Genomic DNA, 24,887 nt, shown 5'->3' on the forward strand with positions numbered 1-24,887 from the left:
ATCAGTTGCAAACACAGTGTCACAATTTTATGGCACAAGGCTGAGGTGGAGGGAAGTTTTAATTCAAGTGATATTATTTTTTTCTTTAAATCTTTTATGATGAGACTTCCAGGGAACTGGTGACCTGAAGGAAGCACTTTTTTTAAAGGCTCCAGGCTTATCTTGTTGTTGTCCGTAAACATCAGGAAAACTTAGTTTCCATTTCTCTATCCTCACCTCTCCCCCATGGGGGAGAGCCCACTGACAGGTGAATCATGGGAGGGGTTTACTATTACTTTGTTTTGATATTGGCATCAGGACTAAAATCAGTTCTGGTCTCAATCTTATGCAAAGCACAATACCTATTTGTTGAAAAAAAAATCACAGAATAGGAAGGCAAAATCTGCTTTTTCCCCATTAAGTGATTAATTTATTTGTACAGCATTCATTTCAAGTTTTCCAGTGTCTGCATTCTTGCTTTGTACCTAAATTGTCTACTGATTGCGTAGCTAATGATGGTTCATCACACTGAATCTTATGAGTTATTTAATGTTCAAGTGTATTTACATTTATATTAATTGCTGAACCAATACAGTTTGGCTTAATGTATAACTGTAGCTTTGCAACAGTATGTAACTTTGCTTGCTCTTCATGATTTTCTAAACTTCAGAATATCTTATTTATCTTCTTGAAACCCAGCCAAAACCTACATAACCTCACATCATTGAAGAGGACAATCATTCATCTCAACACCAAAATTCACCCTTTTAAAAAAAAAAATAAGTGCAGTTTGGCTGAAGGTTACTTACCCAAACACCATCTGAATCATGAAACATAACCCATTCGCTTGGAAGAACCTATATACCTATATCACACTAACTATCAAAATTCATCTGAAGTCTGTCTGTCTGTCTATCCATCTACCTAGTACTGCACATATAGCTGTCACCTTAAGCAGAAGTTAGAACCAAAAATTATTTTTAAATACCTTACTCACTATTATTTCTCTTATATCTGATTATTGTGCCTATGCGTTTTGTCACTGAGAGGATGACATGATCATTTGTATCCAATAGTAGCTATGACACCTGGGCTTGCACATTTAGGAATTCTGTTTTAAAGTAAAAGGGTAACTAAATTAGCCCTCAACCTGTTAAATATGGCATTAATATAATATGTTCGATAGTTTCAATTTTATCATATAAGCATCTGCATGTTCTATTAGAGTATGATGCTCTATTATATCTGCCCTCCAAGAATGCCGATGGAAAAGTGCTCATTCTTGCAAAAGTAAAAGCTCTTCTTAGATCTAGGATTGTCAAATTATCAAAAAATAAATTGGCAGTAGCATCACAAGGGCATTTCCCAAATGGAGTGATGAAGATACCATGCGTACCCTAACAGACATGCTTGGAATATCCAGCTACCTTACACATTTTTCAATCTGTTTTATGGCGTCTTTAATGTCTGTATTCCTAATCATATAATTTGTTATTCCTAGGCATGTCATTTTCTTTTCAACTAGTTGGTCCCATAGGCTAGAATGTTTATCTGTCTGGATAAACCCAAGCAGCATAGATCCTCCCTTGGATTTTAAAACTTTTACTTTGCAAATAAATGCATCAATCCAAGACCTGGCTTCCATCAGTAATTCGGCTAGTTCTGCTCTCAGTGCTATGCCCAAAACACATCTGGGAGTCGTAATACTGGACAGAAATGGCCTGAATCCAAATTTCTGCACCATACAAGAATTGGTTTAGAACTTTAGCATTAAATACCTTTAAGGCCCAGGGAATAAATTCATCTCCTGATGAGTAGAAGTATTTTACAATTGTCCTCCCTAGTCTCAAGGCTTCCTTGCTAGATCCAAGTGAATTTAAACAGAAACAAAACACCAGTCTAAACCTCAGCATTCCAAAGTCATCCTGTATTTTAGATGAGGCTAGGTAATCCTTCACTTAGAATGATGTCATAGATTTCCAAATGGCAATGGTACACGCTTACTGCAGCTAGGTGCCAATTCAAATTCAAATAAATAATAGCACCAAAATCATGTAAGCATTACAAGTTTTTCTAACTTTTCAAACGGGCCCTCAAACGGGCCCTCTAACATGAACGGGCCCTCAAAGTTAGTATATCACATGTGGTCTTCCAACAAAAAAAAGTAAAAATTGAATGCTATGGTCTGTACTAAGGAGCTGTTTCTGAAGTAAAGATTTGTTGTCTCCAGGAGTTCTGCAATTTAAATACTACCATCTCATTGCAGCAACCACATTATGAAGGTACCCTTAAGACAGAAATATCACTTAGGGAGTTCCAACAAAATGTCAAAGATGAAGCCCATTAAGGTTGCCAATCCCCAGGTGGGGGCAGGGGATCCTCCGGTTTGGAGGCCCTCCCCCCCGCTTCAGGGTCATCAGAAAGCGGGGGGAGGGGAAGGAAATGTCTGCTGGGAACTCTTATTATTATGGAGATTTATTCCCATAGAAACTAATGGAGAATTGATCTATAGGTATCTGGGGTTCTAGGGGGGCTGTTTTTTGAGGTAGAGGTACCAAATTTTCAGTACAGCTTCTAGTGCCTCTCCACAAAATATCCCCCAAGTTTCAAAACAATTGGACCAGGGGGTCCAATTCTATGAGCCCCAAAAGAAGGTGCCCCTATCCTTCATTATTTCCTATGGAAGGAAGGAATTGAAAAGGTGTGCCGTTCCTTTAAATGTGATGGCCAGAACTCCCTTTATGCTTGTCACAGCCTTGATCTTGGCTCCACCCCAATGTCTCCTGGCTCCACCCCCAAAGTTCCCAGATATTTCTTAGATTGGACTTGGCAACCCTAAAGCCCATACAGCTGGATAAGTGTGTCTACTGGAAACAGGGAGCAATGTGTACATATTTAAAACACAGACATACCAAACCATATGTCACACAGTAGGGGACCAGGTCTGCCACCACACTGTTAAGAGTCTGTTTGGAGGACCTAGAACACCCACTCAACCCCTGTATCTTCCTTAATGGCAAGGCTCGGCCCTCCCCAGCCAAGCCGGCATCGCCGGCGTTCAGGCTGGGGGCCGCCTTTGCCCCCTCGGAAGGAGGGAGCAACAGAGCGCTCAACCCGGCATATCCGGGTCCGTTTCTGGGCACGGCGTCAGGGCTATATAAGCCCTGGCCCTGCCCAGAGCTCTTCAGTTCCTTTGGGCTCTCTGAGTGAGAGCCACGTGTAGCGGAGCTCGGAGCTTGGCAGTGTGAGGCTTAGGACGTCGGGCGTGGGCCAGTCTGAAGGGCCTGAAGAGCGTGCGGCGGCGCTGGCGGCGGCTGAGGCGCGAGCGGCCGGTGGCAGCGCGTGCGGGGAGCGGCAATTCTTCAGCCCTTCAGGACTGGGTGATGGCGACTGCGTGCGGAAGCCGGGGTTTTGTAGGTGGTGGCCGTTTGGGGGGGGTGGTTGCCCTTCTCGGCCGGCAAGGGAGCGGGAAGTGCCCCTGGGTGGGTTGCATCCCCTCCCCCCACCAGGCTAGCACGGCCAGGTTTCTCTCCCACAGCGAGCTGGGTGGGGAGCGTTAGGGTAGTCCGGCGGTCTTTGGGGCTCTCTCCAGCCGCCTCGTGCTTTGCAAACCCCCTTCCCGCCCTCCCCCCCCCGTAAGGCGGCAAAGGGAGGCAGGTAGTGTGTGGCGGCCGCTACGCACGGCCCGCAGCGCGCTTGGTATTCCTCAGGTGGACGGGGAGGCGGTACGAGTGCACGCGGCGGCCTGTTGTTTAATTAAGGGAGGACCCTTGCGGCAGGTGGTTAAGCCTGGCCTGCGGCGCATGCGGTAGCCATTTTGTGAACGATTGGGCTGACGCTGGCGGTAGGCCGTCAAGCGCGGCCTGCAACACAAGTGGCGGCCATCTTAGATGGATCCCAACGGTCCTGAGGTGGCAAAGAGACAGTAATAATATATTAATGGGGATGAAGCTTGTGGGCATAATGGGCTTGCAGACGGCTGGTGGAGACTGTCCTGACCTGAATGGCCTAGGCTGGCCTGATCTCATTAGATCTTGGAAGCTGAGCAAGGTCAGCCTAGGCTGGCCTTTGGATGAGAGGTCACTGAGGAAGCCCGGGGTTGCTTGTGAGTCAGGCAATGGGAAGCCAATTCCAAAATGTCTTTGGAGTTGGGTTTGGTTTTCAGCCTGAGGCCTTCTTCGGGGGTCCCCCCCCTCCTCATGGTATTGTGCCTGATCAGGACCCGGCCTTGCCTCATTCACCCCCCCCCCCCGTCCTTCCTGGTTAGCAAGCGGTGTGGCTCATATTACCTCTCAGCAGTGTCTCTGTGGTGCGGCCGGGATTAATGGGCAATATCATGGCACCTAAGTAGGGTCAGGGACCGTCCAAGGGAAGCAGCCTGCCCACTCGTCCCGGGGCGGAGGCGGCAACCATGCCCTGTCAGGACCCTGGACAAGGGGAGCGGGTTGGTCGGCCATCATGAGTCAACTGAGGCTATTGTGCAAAAATGGTTGCTATAGGGGCGCCAACATGGAGGGATGTCCCATATGGGAGGTAGGGGTTGGAAGAGTTGGAAGAGCCCCTTGATGCAGCTTGTTAAAGATGCAGTGCTGCAGCCCACGCCCTGCTCATGATTTGAGTTCGATCCGTGGCGGAGGCCGGGTGTTCAGGTAGCTGGCTGGAGGTGGACTCAGCCTTCATATTGGAGCTGCTTGGGGTGTGCTTGAGCTTCTCTCCCCTAGTTGGGTCTGGTGCCTACAGGGTGCATTAACCTTATTGGCACCCATTCACTTTTTGTGGCTAATGGGCTTGACTGGGGAACTGAGACCGGCTGGGAAGGTATCGCACAGTTACTGCTGTGGGCCTGGCGGCTGGTTGGGGGGGGAGTCCTGATGGCACCCAAGAAAGTGTAGGGCAGGTCTAAGGACAAACAGCCCGCCCACCCGGCCCGGGGGCGAGGCCTGCAGCCCGGTCCTGTTGCAGAGACGGGGCAGGGGGAGCGGGTCTGAGGTGCCTTTAGGGCCATTTAGAGGCCCCCGAGCAGGAAAGAGTTGCTAGGGGTGCTCCCATTCGGGAGTGGCGTTATCGCGCATCTGGGCGCTCGGCACAGCCAATTTTTTAGACGGAGGTGCTGGCCCGCTTGCCTGCTTAACAGGGCGGCGCACCTTGGCCCGAACCTTAATGGGAACCGGACCTGGACGACGGCCCTGACAAGGGCCCGTCGGGGAACGGGCGAGCGGCGGCGCGTCTGGTGGCGGAGTGCAGCATACCCCGGGCTGGGCTGGGATGCCCTTGGTGTCAGTCGTGAGCTCCTGCTGCAACAGACGCAATAGTGGTCCTGCAGTCCTATTGGAATTCCATCCCCCCCCCCGGCGTCGGGGGGTAGGGCTTGGGGCACTGGGCAGCCCATTACTCCCGCCAAGCAGGGGGTCCCAGGCCGCCTTGGGCTTGGGGTACGTGGGGGCGGCCCCCTACAAATCCGCATTGGGTATTTCAGACTTACCGGCCGTGGGTCACAGGCCGCCCCGGCAGTGACACCTGTTGTTCCCACGGTGTCACCCCTCCCCTGGCATTTCACACTGGTGGGGGCAGCAGTATGCGCATATACTGGGGGCGTGGCCTAGGGTGCAGGGCGGTGGCATGAGGCAGTGCCTAGTAGCGCTGGGCTGAAAATCCTGCAATTTCAATCACGAGTGTCCGCCTTGCAGTGTGGCTCTCGCCTTCTCCGCCTGTATCAGGTCAAAGCCGTGGCCGGGATGGGAGCGCCCCAGTGGTGGCGGTGGTGGCAGTCAGCTGCCCCCCTAAAAATGGGACCCAGCTCCATTCGATGGAGGGTACCCAATTGATTATTGAGTAAGTTCCCACGCAAAATGGATGGCCCGAGGTGTTTCTCTTTTGGGCTCTTGGATCCCTTATCAGGGGCCTGGGCCCCTCTTGTTTCTTTTGGCAGCTAATCGTCAGTCGGTGGCGGGTCTTGAGCACGTAGTTCGGCTAAGATCGCCAAAGACTGTCAGGAAGGCAGGGTCTCAGGACCCTTTTTGATACGCTGCCTGTACCCACATTATGCGTATCTCCCCCGGGGGTTGGTGCCTAATAAGCGCCAGGGGAATATCGCCTCGTTCTTTACCGGTCCTACCCCAGCGGGGCGTCGGTAAAGTATGGAATTATGTTCAGTATGGTACGCTTCCTTTGACCAGTCGGTCAATGTCCAGCTGGGTTTGTGGTTTTGGGGCTGCGAGGGCAATATGCGACATTAAGTCGACATTTTGCCTCTTGCCAGTTCATCACAAGGATTTGGAGTTCCTGGGTTTTTGTTGTGAGAGCAAATTTTATGTGGATCAGGCCCTCCTGATGGGGTGCTCTGTCTCCTGCGCTGCATTCAAGCGCTTTGGAATCATTGGTGGAGTGGGCATTTTAGGATAGGACCGGGCTTAATGACATGGCTTACTATCGGGGCGCCTACCTTTTGTTGGTCCAGCAGGTACAGGGTGATGTGCCTGGCTCTTACATGCTTTTCAGGAGTTGGCCATCACGTTGGGGGGTGCCTTTGGTGTTAGAGAATTCCGAGGGGCCCAATACGGTGCTTACATTACTTAGGCATTTTGGCTGCCGGAGAATAAGGTTGTGACCTTAGGGGCCGGTTGGCTGCCCTGAAGGGGCAACGCAGTGTGTCGCTGCTATAGTTGCGGCAGGTGGTGGGTCACCTTAGCTTGGCACGCAAGGCGGTGGTACCTGGCGAGGCCTCCTCGAGGTGTATTTGCCCGCTAGGGGCACCTGCTTTGGACAGCGGGTTCAGTACAGTCCCGCCATTTTCAGAGTTTTTCCCAATTCTAGTGGCAGTTTGGCTTTTGGGTGAGCTACTCGCCGACCAGTTTGGACTTGTCTGGGCGATAACATGGCGGTAGTACATGTTATCAACTCCTTGACCTCTAAGTCGTGTGGGTAATGAACCTGGTAGGTTATTCACACTTCGTTACCTCTGGTTGAATATTGGGTTCCTGGTAGGGCACGTGCCCGGAGGTTGCAATGGGGCGGCGAACGCTCTACCTTGCTAATAGCTGTGGTGCTTTCGGCAGCTCGCCCCGGAAGTTGATTCGCGGCCGACGCGATTCCCCTCGGACCTCTGTTATTTGGAAGCTGAAGCTGGTAGGGACATCCAGCTGGCTTTGGCACCTAGTACCAGGGGGGAGTATTGTAGGACGGATTTCCTAGGGCCATGGTGCGTCAGGATTACTGGCCGATTTCGACAGCTCATGGTGCTTCGGGATTACTGGCCGATTTCGACGGCTCATATTATGCAATCCTGCGCGTTGCAGAGAGAGAGGTTTGGAGTTGAGGTCTATTAGGTGCCACCTGGCGGTGCTGGCCTTTATTGGTAAAGCCACGGGTTTGCTGAGAAAGCCTACTAACAGAAGGGCATATGACAAAGCGGCTTTCCAGTTTTGGGCACTTGAGGGCACCGCAGGGCCGCATAGTGGTTGGCTCGTTCCGTGGCACGGGTTATGCTGTCCCCTTTCCGGGGCCGCGCTGCTTCATGCGGCCACGTTGATGGCCTGTTTTTGGACGTTATGTATTAGCTACTTAACTATGCAGTCTAATGACTGACACTGCGGGAAGGGTGCCCCAGGCCGGGATCCAACATGGGTTGGTTGCCTGGGGGGCATTTTTTGGAGGGCGAGGGTTTATCGCCTCTTGGTCATGACTTGTTCTGACAATTTTTCTGTTTTACAGGTGCTGTGGCTCGTAGTGAGGGGCAGCGTGTTCTCATCTGAGCACACAGCAGGGCGTACCAGGCGGCCCCTCGAGCCAGGCGGTCTTCAACGGGTCTTCAACGGGCACCCAGCTGGGCCTCAGCGACGGGGCAGTTGGAGAATGGCTGATGTAGGCCGTAGTGCGGCTGGTGTATGCCATAGTGCGGAGAGAAGCAGGGCACCCTCTCCGCACATCTGGGTCTTTCGCTGGGGCGGTCTCAGGGGAACACCTATGGCCCAGCACCAGTGTGCAGGTGGTCTGTATGAACCGCAGATGGGCTACACGGCTCAGTGTGGGGACTATAGATCACTGAACGGCCTCACCTGAGCGTATCTTTCCATGGGGGATTGACGCTAGCACAGGTGGTGAATGGCTCGGGGCCTGGCCGCTCAGCAACAACCCGAATTTGGCGGGCTTGTGCTGGGGGCAGGGTGGTTCGCCCTTTGGACAAGGCGGGGTCAGGGTGTGACCCCAGGGGCTTGTCCTTCTTGGCTGGCCCTAGTGTGGTCAGCTAGATCACCATGCAAGACTTGTAGGTTCTCCCTGTCACCTGGGGAGACAGAGCGCGCTAGGCGCAAGGCCAATAGGGCCCTGTAGAAAGCCATGGATAATGGCTTGGGGATTTTCTCCCTCATTCAGCCATATGCCGGATGGGGTTCATCTTTCGGAGTTGGGTAACCGGGCCTTTTTAGAAGAGATGCGGCAGGGTTTGCGGTCGGCTCGGGGCTGTCCGTTGGGGCGCTAATGCCTAAGCAGAGGCTTGGCATTGGCTGTGGCTGGAGGATGTTTTGGCCATAGTGTTTTCAGGGGAGCACCTATGGCCTAGCACCAGTGGTGCGGGTGGTCTGTAGGAACCGCAGATGGGCTACACGGCTCAGTGCGGGGAATGCAGATCATCGAGAGCCTCACCTGGGCGGATCTTTCCATGGGGGATTGATGCTAGCCCAGGTGGAGAATGGCTGGGGCCTGGCCGCTCAGCTACAACCTGAATACGGCGGGCTTGTGCTGGGGGCAGGGTGGCTCGCCCTTTGGACAAGGCGGGGTCCAGGTGTGACCCCAGGGGCTTGTCCTGTTCAGGTCCACCCCTGCCAGTTATAGGTTGATTAATTATTTAATAAAGCGGCCCAGTTTTATACCCAACACTTTGTCTCTGTCTCTTCATTCCGACTGGGGGGGGGGGGGCAAATACATTTTAACTGTGACTAAAGAGACAAGAGGAGAGGACCCAGGCAGTTTAACAATAACAAGTTTATTGTAAGTGCTCAAAAACAACAAGTGGGTTGTAAAACTTTTCAGACCAACAGTGAATAAAGAAACACAGTAAAGATTGGTACAAAGAAATAAACAGCCCTGTTGCAACTAACTGGACGTTCCCTTCTCCTACATTCAAACCAACTCCTTGGATGAGGCATCCCTCTTTGACTGCAACCTGCCTCCAGCTCCAGAGAGAACTACCATCTCTCTGTCTGCAGCCTCTCCAGAGAGAACAACCCTGTCTGAAGCTTGGCCTATTTGTGCTTTCCTCCCAGATCCCACGTCTCCTTGGCCAGTTTTCCTCCAAAATCTCTGCCCCCCCATCACAGTGACAGAAGGGATCCTGGGAGATGTAGGCCCACTAGCAACTCCTAGGCAGGCTTCTCTGGAGCCTGTAGGCCACACTAGGCCTAGGATCATGACACCACAGAAAAATGCAAGTAAATAAAAAAACCTAATAATTTTGTTTCTACTCAAAATTCTACAAAGGAACTCCAGGCACATAACATATAATCCAAACCTTCTCAAAGAAGATTACATCAAACACCCTTATAATGGAGCAGTCAGTACAGCTCATGCAATCCAGGCATCAGTTCACTTGAATTAGTAAGATTTAAAATAAATTTAGAACTAGAACTTAGATGTGTATGTCAATGCAATGATTCTGAGTAAATGAAACTGTGCCCTAGCACACGATTCCTGACATAGCTATGTAGTTGAACTTCAGCTGTGCATTGATGTGAAACAGTAGTTTCAAATTGGCTGTCAGCACCATTCTTTTTCATTAAGCATACTTAGTTCATCCAAACAAACGAGTGTTCACTTTTGGCACTTGAATTATATTGATTTTAACTTTTATATAGTAGAAAAATTCACTTCTATATTATAGGGTTGCCAAGTCCTATTCAAGAAATATCTGGGGACTTTGGGGGTGGAGCCAGGAGACTTTGGGGGTGGAGCCAGGAGACATCGGGGTGGAGCCAGGAACAAGGGTGTGACAAGCATAATTGAACTCCAAGGGAGTTCTGGCCATCACATTTAAAGGGACCGCACACCTTTTAAAATGTCTTCCTTCCATAGGAAATAATGAAGGATAGGGGCACCTTTTGGGGGGGCTCATAGAATTGGACCCCATGGTCCAATCGTTTTGAAACTTGGTGGATATTTTGGAGAGAGTCACTAGATACTATACTGAAAATTTGGTGCCTCTACCTCAAAAAACAGTGCCCCCAGAGCCCCCAAAACCTCCAGATCAATTCCCCATTATACCCTATGAAAATCGATCTCCACATAGAGAATAATGAAGTACTCAGCAGACTCCCCCCCCCCCCCATTTCTGGCAACACTGAAGGGGGATCGGCCTCTCTACTCACGAGTTGCTGCCAACTTCTTCAAAGTAACACAGACACCCCATCCCAAGAGGAAGCCTTTCAATCAGCGACTGAAGTCTCCGGAGGTAGAAACGCACATGGTCGTCTGGGGGCGGAGCTCACCCCCCTCCGCCGGCCAGACTCCCCGAGGAGACACCTGTAGCAGCCGGAGAGGATGCAAGGACTACGAGTCCCAGCATGCACCTCGCGAAGGGAGGCCGCGCCGTTCCCCCCCCCCCCACCCCTCCCGCTTCCACGTTTTTGGAGATCGGGGGAAAAGGCTGCTAATCCAGGGGTCCCCTGGCAGGGCGGGGGGGGGGGTTGGGAAGCCTACTATATTATATTTTAAAATTTACATTTACAAATTCTAAGCAATATTTATTAGTAACAGTTCCAAAGGTGCAGCTGTATAGTTTGTAGTGGTGCGGGGGGGGGCAGGAACTTTGTGCTGCTTTAAACGTTACCAAGATTGTGCTGAAAACCTCATATATCCTTCCAAATCAATTGATATCAATGAGCTTAGAAGGTTATAATTTTTTTTTTGCGTATTGTTTTCGTAGACACTAGCCATTGTCTTAGGGTTGCCAATTCCAGTTTGGGAAATTATTGGAGATTTGGCAGTGGAGCCTCAGGATGGCAAGTTTGGGGAAGGGGGAACTTCAGCAGGATATAATACTATAGGGTCACTGTAACAAGGCGACCACTTTATTAATCAACCCCACTGAAAAGATCACACTGTCGTTGCTTCAGTTGTCACATATTTTCCCTCAGAAAGTTGGTGCAGTAGACATGACTAAAGTCTTAAACAGTTTTTGGTTTATTGGAACAAACTGGCAGGGAAGGGAATCAATATTTACATAGGGTTAGGGATGTGGAATAGGTAGACAGAAAGTTAAATATAAACACAGGACTGCCTCTTAGGTTGCTGAATTCACAAGAAACTATTTTAGACATAAAGCTGTATGGCTTCCACTAAATACTTATTCTTATAGGTTACTTGTTCTAGATTTCCTGTCAAAAATACAGTCTTGAGAATGTTCTCTGCTTTGTTCCTTTATTACAAAAGCCTATCCACTTGTGAGAACTTGTGGACATTCAATGAAATTGCTGAGCAGTCAGTAGGGTTGCCAAGTCCAATTTAAGAAATATCTGGGGACTTTGGGGGTGGAGCCAGGAGACATTAGGGGTGGAGCCAAGATCAGGGCTGTGACAAGCATAATTGAACTCCAAAGGGAGTTCTGGCCATCACATTTAAAGGGACGGCACACCTTTTCAATTCCTTCCTTCCATAGGAAATAATGAAGGATAGGGGCACCTTCTTTTGGGGCTCATAGAATTGGACCCCCTGGTCTAATATTTTTGAAACTTGGAGGGTATTTTGGGAAGAGGCACTAGATGCTATACTGAAAATTTGGTGCCTCTACCCCAAAAAACAGCCCTCCCAGAGCCCCAGATACCCACAGATCAATTCTCCATGATTTTCTATGGGAATAAATCTTCATAGGGAATAACAGAGTTCCCAGCAGACATTTCCCTCTCCTCCCCCCGCTTTCTGACAACCCTGAAGCGGGAGGAGGGCCTCCAAACCGGGGGATCCCCTGCCCCCACCTGGGGATTGGCAACCCTAGCAGTCAGGTTAGAACTGATAAAAGGAATTACTTCTTCACCCAAAGGGTGATTAACACATGGAATTCACTGCCACAGGAGGTGGTGGCGGCTGCAAGCATAGACAGCTTCAAGAAGGGATTGGATAAACATATGGAGCAGAGGTCCATCAGTGCCTATTAGCCACAGTATATTGTTGAAACTCTATGTCTGGGGCAGTGATGCTCATTCTTGGTGCTTGGGGAGGGGCACAGTGGAAGGGCTTCTAGTGTTTTGGCCCCACTGATGAACCTCCTGATGGTGCCTGGGGTTTTTTGGCCACTGTGTGACACAGAGTGTTGGATTGGATGGGCCATTGGCCTGATCCAACATGGCTTCTCTTATGTTCTTATCTCCTCTTTAAGATAAATAATCTGAACATTTGGCTTGTTTAGGGCTTTTCACTTCCACCTCTAAACCATGTGCCAAATCCTTATCACCCAGACTGACAGTCTTTTCACACTGGATTTTAAGCTTAAACTGGAGAACAATTTCCCTCTCAAGATGCGTTTTTTTTTTGTTTTTCGCACACGAAGACTGTTTAACTTTTTGGAACAGAATCCTTCAGAGCCTCTCTAGTATTCAAGGCCATACCACACTGGCTATGAAACTGACTCTGCTTTTTGAGTCTCTTCTCTCACCGAAGTCTCTCTCTAAAGCAACCACTTTTTGCTTTATGAAACAGACTCTGTTTTTTGGGACTCTTTTTATCCAGAGAGTCCTTCTAAAGCAACCACTTTCTGCTTCATCTTCCCTCCAGCTGCCTAACTGTTCCCACCCCCCTTGACAGTTAGAGTGAGTTCTATTAGCTGTCAGCCATGTCAGTTATCTCTCTCTTTTCCTAGCAGCGCTGTGTTGGAGCATACACCTGCTGTTGGTCACAATCACCCTCCAGAGCAGCTATTTTCTCCAAGGAAACTGATCTCCATCATCTGAAGCGCACTTGTAATTCCGGAACATCTTCAGGATCCACCTGGTGGCTGGCAACACTGATGGTCTGCATTTGCTAGGCCATCAAACCTAATATTACATAAAATGTTGGTACAGCCTCTCAAAGATTTTTGCAAATACAGCTTAAACTTCCAGCTTCATTTTTCTGCAATTTTTAAATTACTGCAAACTTAAGGCCAGAGAGAATATTCAGAGTATGAAATGTTCCTCTTCTTGCATACAGAAAGAGGGAATACAAAATATCAGGAGTACAAATTTACATTTCAGACCTGGCTTCTTTTCAATGGCCTTGTGTGTTTTTTTTTTAAAAAAATCCCCTCAAATAGGTCTCTGGAAGGAACATATGCATTTTCTAAATAATAAAACAAATTACAATAAGTAATATGAAACAGAAAACACTTTATGATGGAAATATACTAATGGGACTTGTTGTCCCACTGTCCCTAATAATCACCCAGAATATACCATATATTTATTGAATGTAGCCAAGCCTTCTGATTTTACAATATTTATGTATTCTCTCAGACAGTATACACCGATTGTGTGTGTGTGTGTATAAAGTGCCTCAAGTTGCAATTGACTTATGGCGACCCCATAGAATTTTCAAGGCAAAAGACTAGTAGAATTGGTTTGCCATTGGCTTCATCTACACAACAACCTTGAAATTCCTTGGTGATCACAATGGAGCAAAACTCAGTGGCAGTGGTCAATATACATGACCATAAATGCTCACCACTTGAATTGGGACTCTCTAATTTCAAGATCTTTCTTGTAACAGCTATTGCTCACCCACCCCCTGAATGAAAACATGACAAAAGTTATGTGTTAGACTGGGAATTTTATTTATAATAAGCTGATCTGCTTAACTTAATTAACTCCTTAAAGCATGGGTTGCAACTGGCTTGCAACGCAAGCTCGTAGCAGGGCAGTACCACCACAGCTCAGAGCCAGGTCTGGAATTTTTTCTGGACTTTTCTCTTAATGGCCCACATCTGTATGTGTAGAGGGGATGGAGGGGCATAGACCTTGCCCATAACTGCTCAACCTTAAGGTTTTGTTGTATGTCCCCTGCAACTTCAAAGAGGCCCTCACCAAACCCCCAGACTGCACAGCCCACAGGGACTCAGTTTCAGGGGGGGGGGACCCATTACCAATATCTTGGAGTGCCTGCTAACATGAACTCCCCTTAACCCATGCTTTTCCTGCCATCCAAGTTAGGGCTGAACCAGATAGACCAGGCTGAATTATACCCCTTACCTTGGACCAAGTGAATCAGGTGGAAAAAAGGTCCACCTCTCAATCAGTTTTAGTGAGGGCCCAAAAAATTCCTGCTCAGACTTCGAATGGGCAACCAGCTAATTCCATATGGTCTCAAAAGAGCGAGGGAGGGTGGGGAGCTCTCTTCACACTGGTCTGAGAAGGAGGCGGCAGCCACTAAACATGGTTGACACCATGGGCAAGCCCGTAGTCAGAAAAAGTTTGTGGGGGGGCCCAAAATGATGTCACAATAAAAATAAAATAAAAACCATGCTGAAAAAAGTAGGGAGAGTGGGTGAGTAGTGCAAAAAAAAAAAGCTGCAACTTCCTGAGCACCCCAGCCAGCCAGCCCACCTGCTGCTGCTTTCACACCCCACTCAAAAGGCACTGGGCAAACTTGGCAACCGAAGCGCAATGGACAGAGGGCCCTTTGGTGAGGTGGGGCGCACGGCTCAGGGACTCCCCTTCATGAGGATCCCACCTCCTCCTCCTCCGGCTCCCCCTGCCGGCCAGTGACCAGGAAGAGTATGGTGGGGAGACTGTCTGGCAAGCACACAACGGAAGTGCAAGCACACATGTGGTGGCCTGGACAAGCAGAGCAGAGTGAAAGGGAGCCTGTAGCTTTCAGCCTGGGTCCCAGTCCAATGGAGGGGTCACAGAGATTGAAGGGGAAGGTTGAATGGAGTGGCCGTGCCCTCCCGGCCACCCCCTGTAGCTATGGGCCTGACCATGGGGCACATCCCTATTGGCTTTGCCTCACCTCATGTTCTCATTCAGTGAGAATTAGGGGAGGCAAACACTAGTGCCCGCTCTATTTGCCAGGAAGCGATCTATTGTGAAATTAACCTAACAGTTTGTATGAAAAACTAATGTGTATTAATTAAATCTTCCAGTTTTAGGCTTTTCAATCTTCATATTTTGCACTTAATGGCACTGTAAGAGTTATAATTTTTTTTATTTTTTTTGTTGATGACAATGATTTTTTTTTTTGTGTGTGATGATATCCATCATGTGGTTCTTTACTGGATGTGGTTCTTTACTGGAATAATAACAACAACAGTTAACATTAGACTTCAATAACCACATGTGAGATTTCAATAAAAATGAATGACAATCAATAGCTACACATATAAAATTTACATATGTAAAAACCCGTGTTCCCTCTAAGCTAAGTTAATGTGAGCTAGCTCACAGATTTTTAGCCTCCAGCTCACACATTCTTGTCTCCACTCAGGAAGGAACACCCCAGAGCACAATAACTTATGCACAATCCAGAGAACAATCACAACTTTAATGCCAATTGCTCACAAAGTAGATTTTTTGCTCACAAGACTCTGCAGCTTAGAGGGAACACTGGTCAAAACTAATTTCTTTGGGCAGTTCTTGCTCAGGGATGAGTTCAATCGCACAATCCGTGCTTCTATGAGGGGGAAGTTCATTAGCTTTCTCCTCACTGAATACTTTTTTCAAGTCTCGGTATTCTCTGGGGATGGCCCAGACTTCTTCCACGGCCACACACATTTTCTCATTCCTGGGGGGGTTCAGGTCCCCATGTTTTGGCCCACTGGTGGTGCTTGCACTTACTGTCCGTGAAATCTATGATATGATCTCCCCACCTAATGTCCGGCTTGTGTTTGGCTAACCAGCCCACTCCCAAACGACATCAAATGATGCAGACGGGGCAATTACAAACAGTTCAGTATCCCAGTGGTCCTCTATGCCCACAGGCACCATCTGAGTCTGCTCCACGCCCGGTTCCCCTTTCATCACGGTACCATCCATTTGTTCAAATTGGATGGGGTGGGGCAGTGGGGTTCGTGTAAGTCCGAGGACGTCCATCAATTTGGGGGTAATTATTTCCCTCGTACACCCCGAGTCAATTAAAGCTTGTGCGTGCATAAACCTCTTGAGCTTTGGATTTAATAAAGTCAATGGGACAAAAAACAAAGACCCAGTTATCTCACCCTCAGCGGTGCTGTTAGATCCACAACCTGCTGCTTGGCCCCTTTCAGTGCAGGTCGTCCTCGTTTCCCGCCGGCTCTACTCCCCAGGATATCTCGCTCAAGTCATCCAGGATGATAGTCTCCTCCTCAAGAATTGTGGAGGTGGCGGTGCTCCCTCTCGCTGATTCCTTGATGCAGGTAGATGTCCTCTTAGATGTTGCTGCCGTCGGAGTTGGGGGGGGGGGGGCTCAAGGTTTCTCTAGGCAATCTGCCGCCAGATGGTTAGGGTTCCCACACTGATAGCACTTGCAGACAGGTGGAGTTTTGGTGGCTCCACTCGTCTGTGGGGCCTTCTGCCCTTCTAGTTTTGCCCCCAACCGAGACTCACGTCCCCCCTTTCCCCCTTGCTGCTGTTACCATAGTAGGGCCACTCTCTTCATATTGGTTTCCACCTCCCCTGCCAGCTGCACCCACCCTACCAGCGTGGTAGGACACGCCTGATGCGGGGCCCGATCCAGCACACTCGCATTCAGACCCCTCTGGAACTGCTCTATCTTCATTAGCTCGTTCCAGCCTCGGACTTTAGCTGAGTTGGCTCTAAAGTCGGCCGCATACTCACGCACTGACTTTGACCCCTGTTGCATCTCCCGCAGCGCCATGAGAGCCCAGGTTTCTTGTAGGGGGTCTTTGTATTGGGTGAGCAGGGCTTTCAGGAATCCGGCCACGGTGTCCAGCTCAGGACTCCTCGTCTCGTACAAGCTCACATACCATCTTTTGGCCGCCCCTTTCAGCTTGGACCCCAAGTAGTCCACTCTACTAAACTCATCTGGGAACGTGTTTGCCCAATACTGCATGTAACTATTGGCTTGAATTGAGAAGCATTCCACTTCTTTGGGGTGGCCAGCGAAGGTGGCATCCAACTCCCTCCCCTGCATAGTTGTGGGGCCCTGGCACTACTGATTGCGGCACCGGGGCAGGGGGTGCTGGAGCCCTCAGGGCTTGGAGCGGTGCTGGCTGCCCCACAGGTGGAGCTGGTGGTGCCATCGGTGGTGCTTCTCCCAGGATCCCTGGTATCCCTCTCGGGTCTGGCCGCAGTAGAAAGTCGATCTGCCTCCGCATCTCTTGGGCCATAAATGCAGTGTTGGCTTGGATCTCATCCCTCAGCCCTTTCGCCAAGGTTATCATCTCACCTCTCACCGTTTCCAGGATGTCTGGTTCGCCCGGACCCTTGCCTCTGTCCCCCCCTCAGAGTCGGAACCCGATGGTTCTCCATCACTGTCGTCAGGTCGGGGTTCTTTTCATCCATCTGCGTCCCCGAGAGGACACCCTTCCCGGTCACCCTCTGGAGCTCCACCTCCCCATCCCCCTCGAGCCGGTCTTGTTAGGATGGCCTCCCAGGGGGCTGGAGCTTCATCCATCAGGGCGGTGGAGGTTCGCGGCTCCCACTTTTGTGGGGTGATGAACAGCTGTTGTATGTGTAGAGGGGACCCGCACCCCGCAACTCGCCTTGCGTCGATGATGTGCCAAGGGGGGGGGGGTGATCGGTTCACTGTTATCTGGAGCTCCTTCAGCCATTTGGCTTAGAAGTTACCAGGTCAGTTGGACTTTAAAAAAGATCACTTCCAAAATGTCAAGCATCAGATCTCGAAGTAACCAAGCGTTGATTTTGAAACAAAGTCTTAGTTTATTGATAATCCATTATGCTTGGGTAGGCACCAGATTGGAAGTGATACAATGTAACTCAAGAATACTGATTTTAAGGGGGCACATCAAAGGTATTTTAGGAATTCTAACATAGGCGTGTGAAACTAACACTCTGGCTACTTTATCTGTTCTTGCGGTTTAGCAGCATCCTGGGTCCAGGTTTAACGCTGGGAAAGTATCCCAGGAGACCTTATCTTCAAAGCGGACATTCCTGCATTTGCTACTAGTGAGAACTAAAGAATAGGTTATAATAATAATAATAATAATAATATTTTATTTTTATATCCCGCCCTCCCCGCTAGGCGGGCTCAGGGCGGCTAACAGACACGGGAGTCTCATGATTCACATTAAACAATAATAGACATGGGAGTCCCGTGATTCATAAAACATAACAACTTAAACATTAATTACAATAAATTATTTAAAATACATAAAAACATATAAACATATAAGATATAAAAATAGGTGCTAAAATGATGTATTTAAGATGGCTGAGTGTCTATTCATTCATTAATCAGGTTCCGTCTTAGTTGCCACATGGTGACTCAAATGCTAACTGAAAAAGAAATGTTTTGCAAGCCCTGCGGAATTGGTTCAGGTCCCGCAGGGCTCGCACCATCTCTGGGAGATCGTTCCACCAGCGAGGGGCTATCACCGAGAAGGCCTGCTCCCTAGTGGCCTTCAACCTAACTTCTCTTGGCCCAGGGATTGTTAATAAGTTCTGAGAACCAGACCTCAGTGCTCTCCGGGGTACATATGGGGAGAGGCGGTCCTTTAGGTAGGCAGGTCCTCGGCCATATAGGGCTTTAAAGGTAATGACCAGCACCTTATAGCGAACACGGTAGACAACCGGCAGCCAGTGCAGATTGCGCAGCCCAGGCCGTGCAGGCTCCCACCGTGGTAGTCCCTCCAGCAGCCTGGCCGCCGCGTTCTGGACTACCTGGAGTCTCCGTGTTCGGTACAAGGGCAGCCCCATGTAGAGGGCATTGCAGTAGTCTAACCTCGAAGTGACCGTTGCGTGGATCACAGTTGCCAGGTCGGTGCGTTCCAGGAAGGGGGCCAACTGCCTCGCCCTCTTGAGATAGAAGAAGGCGGATCTAGCAGTGGCAGCTACTTGGGCCTCCATTGATAGGGAGGACTCCAGTAGCACCCCCAGGCTCTTGACTTTGCGCACCGGTACCAGTGGCACACCGTCAAAGGCCGGTAAAGTAGTCTCCCCTCCCGGTCCGCCGCGGCCCACGCAAAGGACCTCAGTCTTCGCCGGATTCAACTTCAGCCCGCTCAGCCTGAGCCAGTCAGCCACGGCTTGTAGTGCCCGGTCCAAATTTGCTGGGACATCACCAGCCCGGCCGTCCATCAATAGATAGAGCTGGGTGTCATCTGCATATTGATGGCAACCCAGCCCATACCTCCGTGCAATCTGGGCAAGGGGGCGCATAAAGATGTTAAACAGCATCGGGGAGAGGACTGCCCCCTGAGGCACTCCGCAATGGAGTGGATACCTCTGAGACAGTTCCCCCCCGATCGCCACCCTTTGTCCCCGACCCTCAAGAAAGGAGGAGAGCCACTGTAAGGCTAGCCCCCGAATTCCTGCGTCGGCGAGGCGGCGGGTCAGCAGCCGATGATCAACCATATCGAACGCCGCCGATAGGTCTAACAACAGCAATACTGCCGAGCCGCCTCGATCCAGTTGCCGTCGGAGGTCATCCATGAGGGCGACCAGGACTGTTTCTGTCCCATGGCCCGGGCGAAAGCCGGACTGGCATGGGTCTAGGACGGAAGCGTCCTCCAGGAATTCCTGTAACTGCACCGCCACGGCCCTCTCGATTATTTTGCCTAAAAAGGGCAAGTTTGAGACCGGCCGGTAATGTGCCAATTCGGCCGGATCTGATGACGGTTTTTTCAGGAGAGGGCGGACCAGTGCCTCTTTCAGAGGTGTTGGAAAAACACCTTCTGAAAGGGATCGATTTATAATATCCCGTATAGGATATCTTAATTCCTCCTGGCAGGCCTTAATTAGCCAGGAGGGGCAGGGGTCCAGATCGCAAGTCGTGGAACGTGCAGTGGCAAGAATTCTGTCGACTTCCTCCAAGCTGAGCGGGTCGAAGCAATCCAGAGTTGAATCAGAAGACACGCATTGGGCTTCGAGTCCACTTACTGCCTCCAAGTTGGCGGGGCAGTCCTGGCGGAGCGATTGGACCTTATCCGCAAAGAATTTCGCGAAGGCCTCGCAGCCGATTTCCAATTCCATAGCTTTAGAATTGCCCTGAGGCAATGTAGTCAGATTCCGAATTATTCTAAATAATTGGGCTGGGCGCGAATTTGCGGATGCAATCCTAGCCGCAAAGTATGTTTTCTTTGCGGCCTTGATTGCCATCTCATAGGACTTCATAAACTTCCTATAAGATGTTCTAGTCGCCTCGTCACGAGTGCGTCGCCATTGCCTCTCTAGCCGTCTAAGGCCTTGTTTCAGCTGGCGTAATTCCGGGGTATACCACGGAGCCAGCTTAATCCGAGGTCGCAGAGGGCGCCGAGGTGCGATCTCCTCGATGGCCCTAGAGAGCCGGCTATTCCAGGTCTCAATCAGGCCATCAAGGGAGCCGCCAGAGGGCCAGGAGTCCCGCAGAGCCATCTGGAACCGTTCCGGGTCCATTTGACTCCGCGGGCGAGCCATAATCGGCTCCTCGCCTAAACAGGTTCGGGGGGGGCATATTCACACGGGCCTTGAGGGCGAAGTGATCCGACCATGGCACAACCTCTGTGGTTATATCGCTCACTACAATCCCGGCCGCAAAGATCAGGTCTAACATGTGCCCGGCCTGGTTATATGGCTTTGATGTGCAGTACATTAAAATAACAGTTGAAAATACAGTTATGCAAAGAAAGAAACCACATGCTTGACACTCAGGGCTCTTTTTACTGTACTGAGGCTGTATGGAAAAGGGCAGAATATAAATCAACCAAATAAATAAATAAATAAGCCCAGCAGGAACTCATTTGCATATTAGGCCACATACCCCTGACACTAAGCCAGCTGGAACTGTGTTCCTGCTCAAAAAACGCCCTGCAAGTGAGCATATTTCTATTTGAATTGCTGTTTAATGTTCTGTGTTTGTCAATAGAATTTCTTCAACATTCATATTCCATTATTTTCTAATGGATGGTCTTATCTATAAAAAAAACACTACACAAAGCCAAACAAAACAATGAAGTCCTCAGCCTTTGAGTATACATTAAAATCAATAGGACTGTGTCAAGAAATGGGTAGTATTTAATTTAACTATTGTGTAACAAAAGTTGAAACTGCTTAGCTTCACTGGTCTGCAACCCTGTCTAATCTAATGTAGCTGGTATGTAATTAGGGTTGCCAAGTCCAATTCAAGAAATATCTGGGGACTTTGGGGTGGAGCCAGGAGCAAGGGCGTGACAAGCATAATTTAACTTCAAGGGAGTTCTGGCCATCACATTTAAAGGGACCGCACATCTTTTAAATCCTTTCCCTCCACAGGAAATAATGAAGGATAGCGGCACCTTCTTTTGGGGCTCATAGAATTGGACCCCCTGGTCCAATCTTTTTGAAACATGGGGGGTATTTTGGGGGGAGGTACTGGGTGCTATGCTGTAGATTTGGTGCCTCCATCTAAAAAAACAGCCCCCCCAGAACCCCAGATACCCGTGGATCAATTCTCTATTATTTCCTATGAGAATAAGTCTCCATAGGGAATAATATTCCCTCCCCTCCCCCTGCTTTCTCTCACTCCCACACACACTTAACTGTCTCTGGTGCCTCCACAATGAGGTCTGGAAAGTAGAGGGGCTACGCTGCTCTCTTTTACACACACACTCACTTGTCTGAAACGAAAGCAAAACAAATGGAGGGCTGCACTCTGACGAGGTTTCCTGCTGCTAACCCTTCCCCATTAGGTACTTCCTGCTCCAATTTAAAGGCACACACACATTTTAAAACCGGACCTGTTTACAATCTGTATTCTGACTGGCTGTTCTCTTAGAATCAACCAATCGGGACATGAGACATTTCTTCCAGGAAATGCAAATGAAGAATCCTGGAGAGATCAATAGGAGGGATTGCCACAACTAAAGGGGGCATGTTTAACTCAGCCACAGTGTATATATTGAGTTGCCTGGGTTGTTTGTGACTATTTCTTTTTGCAATAAAATGTTCTTGGTTGATTCAGAGCTGGCTGAACCCACTATTTCATACACTATCAATTAAGTATGCAAATATTTATGCAAATATGGTAGGCAGCCTTTTTCGCAAATCTGTCCTCGCTTTAAACTCAGCCAGCAGCTAGTGTCTACCTTCTTTGTTCTTGCCTGCACATAAGGTGCTGCAAGGGGCTCAGCTCCAGTCTCCTTGTCTGATATACCATAAAGACATATGTTTATACATCTTTGGTTGCTCAGCACCCAAAGTGCTCCTTTGCAAGTCCCATGTGATGTTTGGTCAGGACATGTTCAGGATAAAGCTGGTGGTGTTTGTTCAGGACATGTCCACCATCATGCTTGATGTCTTAGGTTCCTTGCTGCTCCTCTCTACCTATCATGAACAATCTGCCCTATCCCTGTCAACCTAGCTATGGCCTAAACAGTCGAAGACCAGGCCTAGATGATCTTCTTCTTTAATTAAATCACCACAACCAGAACTCCAAATTGGAAGTTTTAGATCTATGTCCATCCCTAACTGTATCACATTTAGCACTGGACATGGGAACAGTACTGTAGCTTCAATTCCATATTGTCCGGACAGAAATATATACATTCTTTACAAATTAGAAGGGTGAACTTTACTGCTTATGATGTACTATTTGAGGCAAAGCAGAACTATCCGATTGCCTAATTTGTCTCTATACACTGTGGTAGCCTGATCCCCCTCCCCACACAAAAAAGTGTATCTAGTGTTTTCAGTGCGGGTTTAGAGACATCATCATGTTTGTTTTGTTTTATTTTGAATAGATATCTATAGTCATAGAAAACAACATATTTTAATTAGAAAGTAGAAGCAGAAAATTGTGACACAGATCAAATGAGGGGCTGAGGAAGAGTGAAAATTCTCTATTGAAAAACTTCACATCTTGTTCCCAGAACAGAACAGAAAGGGGACAAAAGAATGGCTAAGTCTGCATCCTTCCTTCTTTGTGAAGTCTGGCACAATGCCCAGGATGAACATGATTTTAAAAAAACACAAAAAAACAGTGCAATGCTCAGCAGAGTTGCACCCTTCCGAATCCATTTAAGTCAATGGGCCTAGTAGAATTATGCTATAAATTATACATAAATTAAAACAAGGGATCAGTGGTATTTTAGAGATTAAAATGGTTTACTCCAAATTTTTTTAGTTAGTTTTATTTACAATCGATGACCATATTCAAACATGCAATTAGATTTTTTTAAATAAAATGCAACACGATAAAAATGTAACATGATAAAAACATAATAAATATAATAGCTTAAAAGCATAACACCATTAAAATATACAGGCATCACAATAAAATAAAATAAAAATGAGAGAGAAGTCCTTATAAGCATATATTTATTTATTATTTATTTATTTGGTTCACTTATATTCTGCTTATATTCCGCCCTTTCCCATACAGGCTCAGGGCAGATCACATTCAGATAAAAACCAGTCGCATATAATAAAAGCAATAAATACAATTTAAAACAACAGCATTACATACATATATATAAATACAATTTAAAACAACAGCATTGCATATATATATATATATTGTCTCCTTTATACTTTGATTGCTTGGGCACAAAACTTAGCTGTTACCTTAATGATAGCTGGAATTTCATCAATCAATAGTTTTGTTTCTCCAAACATGCCCTATACATCAGCACTACTAGTCCATCCAAAAAAGGAAATATTTACTCCAGTTTAAACTTTTATGAATCTGAACTTGCTTCATCAGATCTTCATGCATCTCATAAAGGGAGCTTTGATTCTCAAAAGCTTATGCTGGAGTAAATTTTACTAGTCTTTAATAGAATTATGAGCCAGCATTGTGTCACACTAGGATCTGAAAGTCCTTGGTTTGAATCCCGACTCTGCTATGGAAGCTTACTGGATGATCTTGGATCAGTCCCACATCCTAACCTACCTTGCAGGAGTACAGGAGAACACTGCAAACTACTTTGTATCCCAACTGAGGAAAAAGATTAGGTGGGATGTAAATAAAGTTTCCACCCGACCCCTGTTTAATAAACCAATTTTGAGGGAGGGGGCAAAAGTGCTGGGGAAACAAACTTACCCTATGTTGGCATAAGTCTCAGTTGGTATGTCAGTTACATCAACGTAACCAACACTTAGATCAATGCAGGCATGTTAAGGCACCCCGCCTCTCACAAGCAGTGACACTGGGGCATGGGAGCTGGCCCTCAGTGCAACTGAAGCATAGATCCCTGCACCAGTATGGTCGTAGGTGGTGTTGGGGGTGCAGCTTGAGTTAGTTGGCTCCCTGAGCCCTTTCAGCCTGGGAATGCACCCTGCAAAAGGTGAAAAGTTATGCCAAAAAAAACCCCATCGTCCATAGGTGCCCATGGATTGCAATCCCTGCCTATTAGTCTCAGATGAGTTCAGGATGCTGACTACAACCTTGGCCAATCCCTCCCTCGGGCAGCCAAGTCCCTTTCCCAGCACCCAATCGCACACCCTCCATACAACTCAGTAGGTAGAGTGCGTCGCACAGGACTCTGTCTCTGAGCTCCCTGTCATGTGAACTTAGAGTGATGGGCAAGGCACTTTGATAGTGGGACAGGGAGGGCACTTAGCACTACAGAGTGAGCACTCTGGGCTCATGCTCAAGAAGGAGAGCAAAGTCCATAATCTGTGGCTGACCTCTCCTATTTCAGAACCCTAACAGGTACTTGACCTTTGTGGGCTCAACCCACGGGGACTGGCAGGTAAGAAGGGACAAGCATCCCAAATGTGCTCCCCCATCTCCTGCACTGGAGCCCAGCTTTGAGCTCAGTCATGGGGCTGCAGAAGCTATGGCTGCATGGCACCATGGCCACTGTTGTGCCATGGGAA

At 48.5% G+C, this 24,887-nt stretch overlaps 1 protein-coding gene across 4 annotated transcripts in view; it reads right to left on the reverse strand.

Annotated features, from left to right (window-relative positions):
• The window catches only part of NCAM2 (neural cell adhesion molecule 2), a 525,500-nt gene that overhangs the window by 265,789 nt on the left and 234,824 nt on the right, over nucleotides 1-24,887 (reverse strand). The gene's annotated exons all lie outside the window — the stretch shown is intronic.

Source organism: Heteronotia binoei, chromosome 3 (assembly GCF_032191835.1).
Source record: "Heteronotia binoei isolate CCM8104 ecotype False Entrance Well chromosome 3, APGP_CSIRO_Hbin_v1, whole genome shotgun sequence".
Taxonomy (NCBI): Eukaryota; Metazoa; Chordata; class Lepidosauria; order Squamata; family Gekkonidae; genus Heteronotia; species Heteronotia binoei.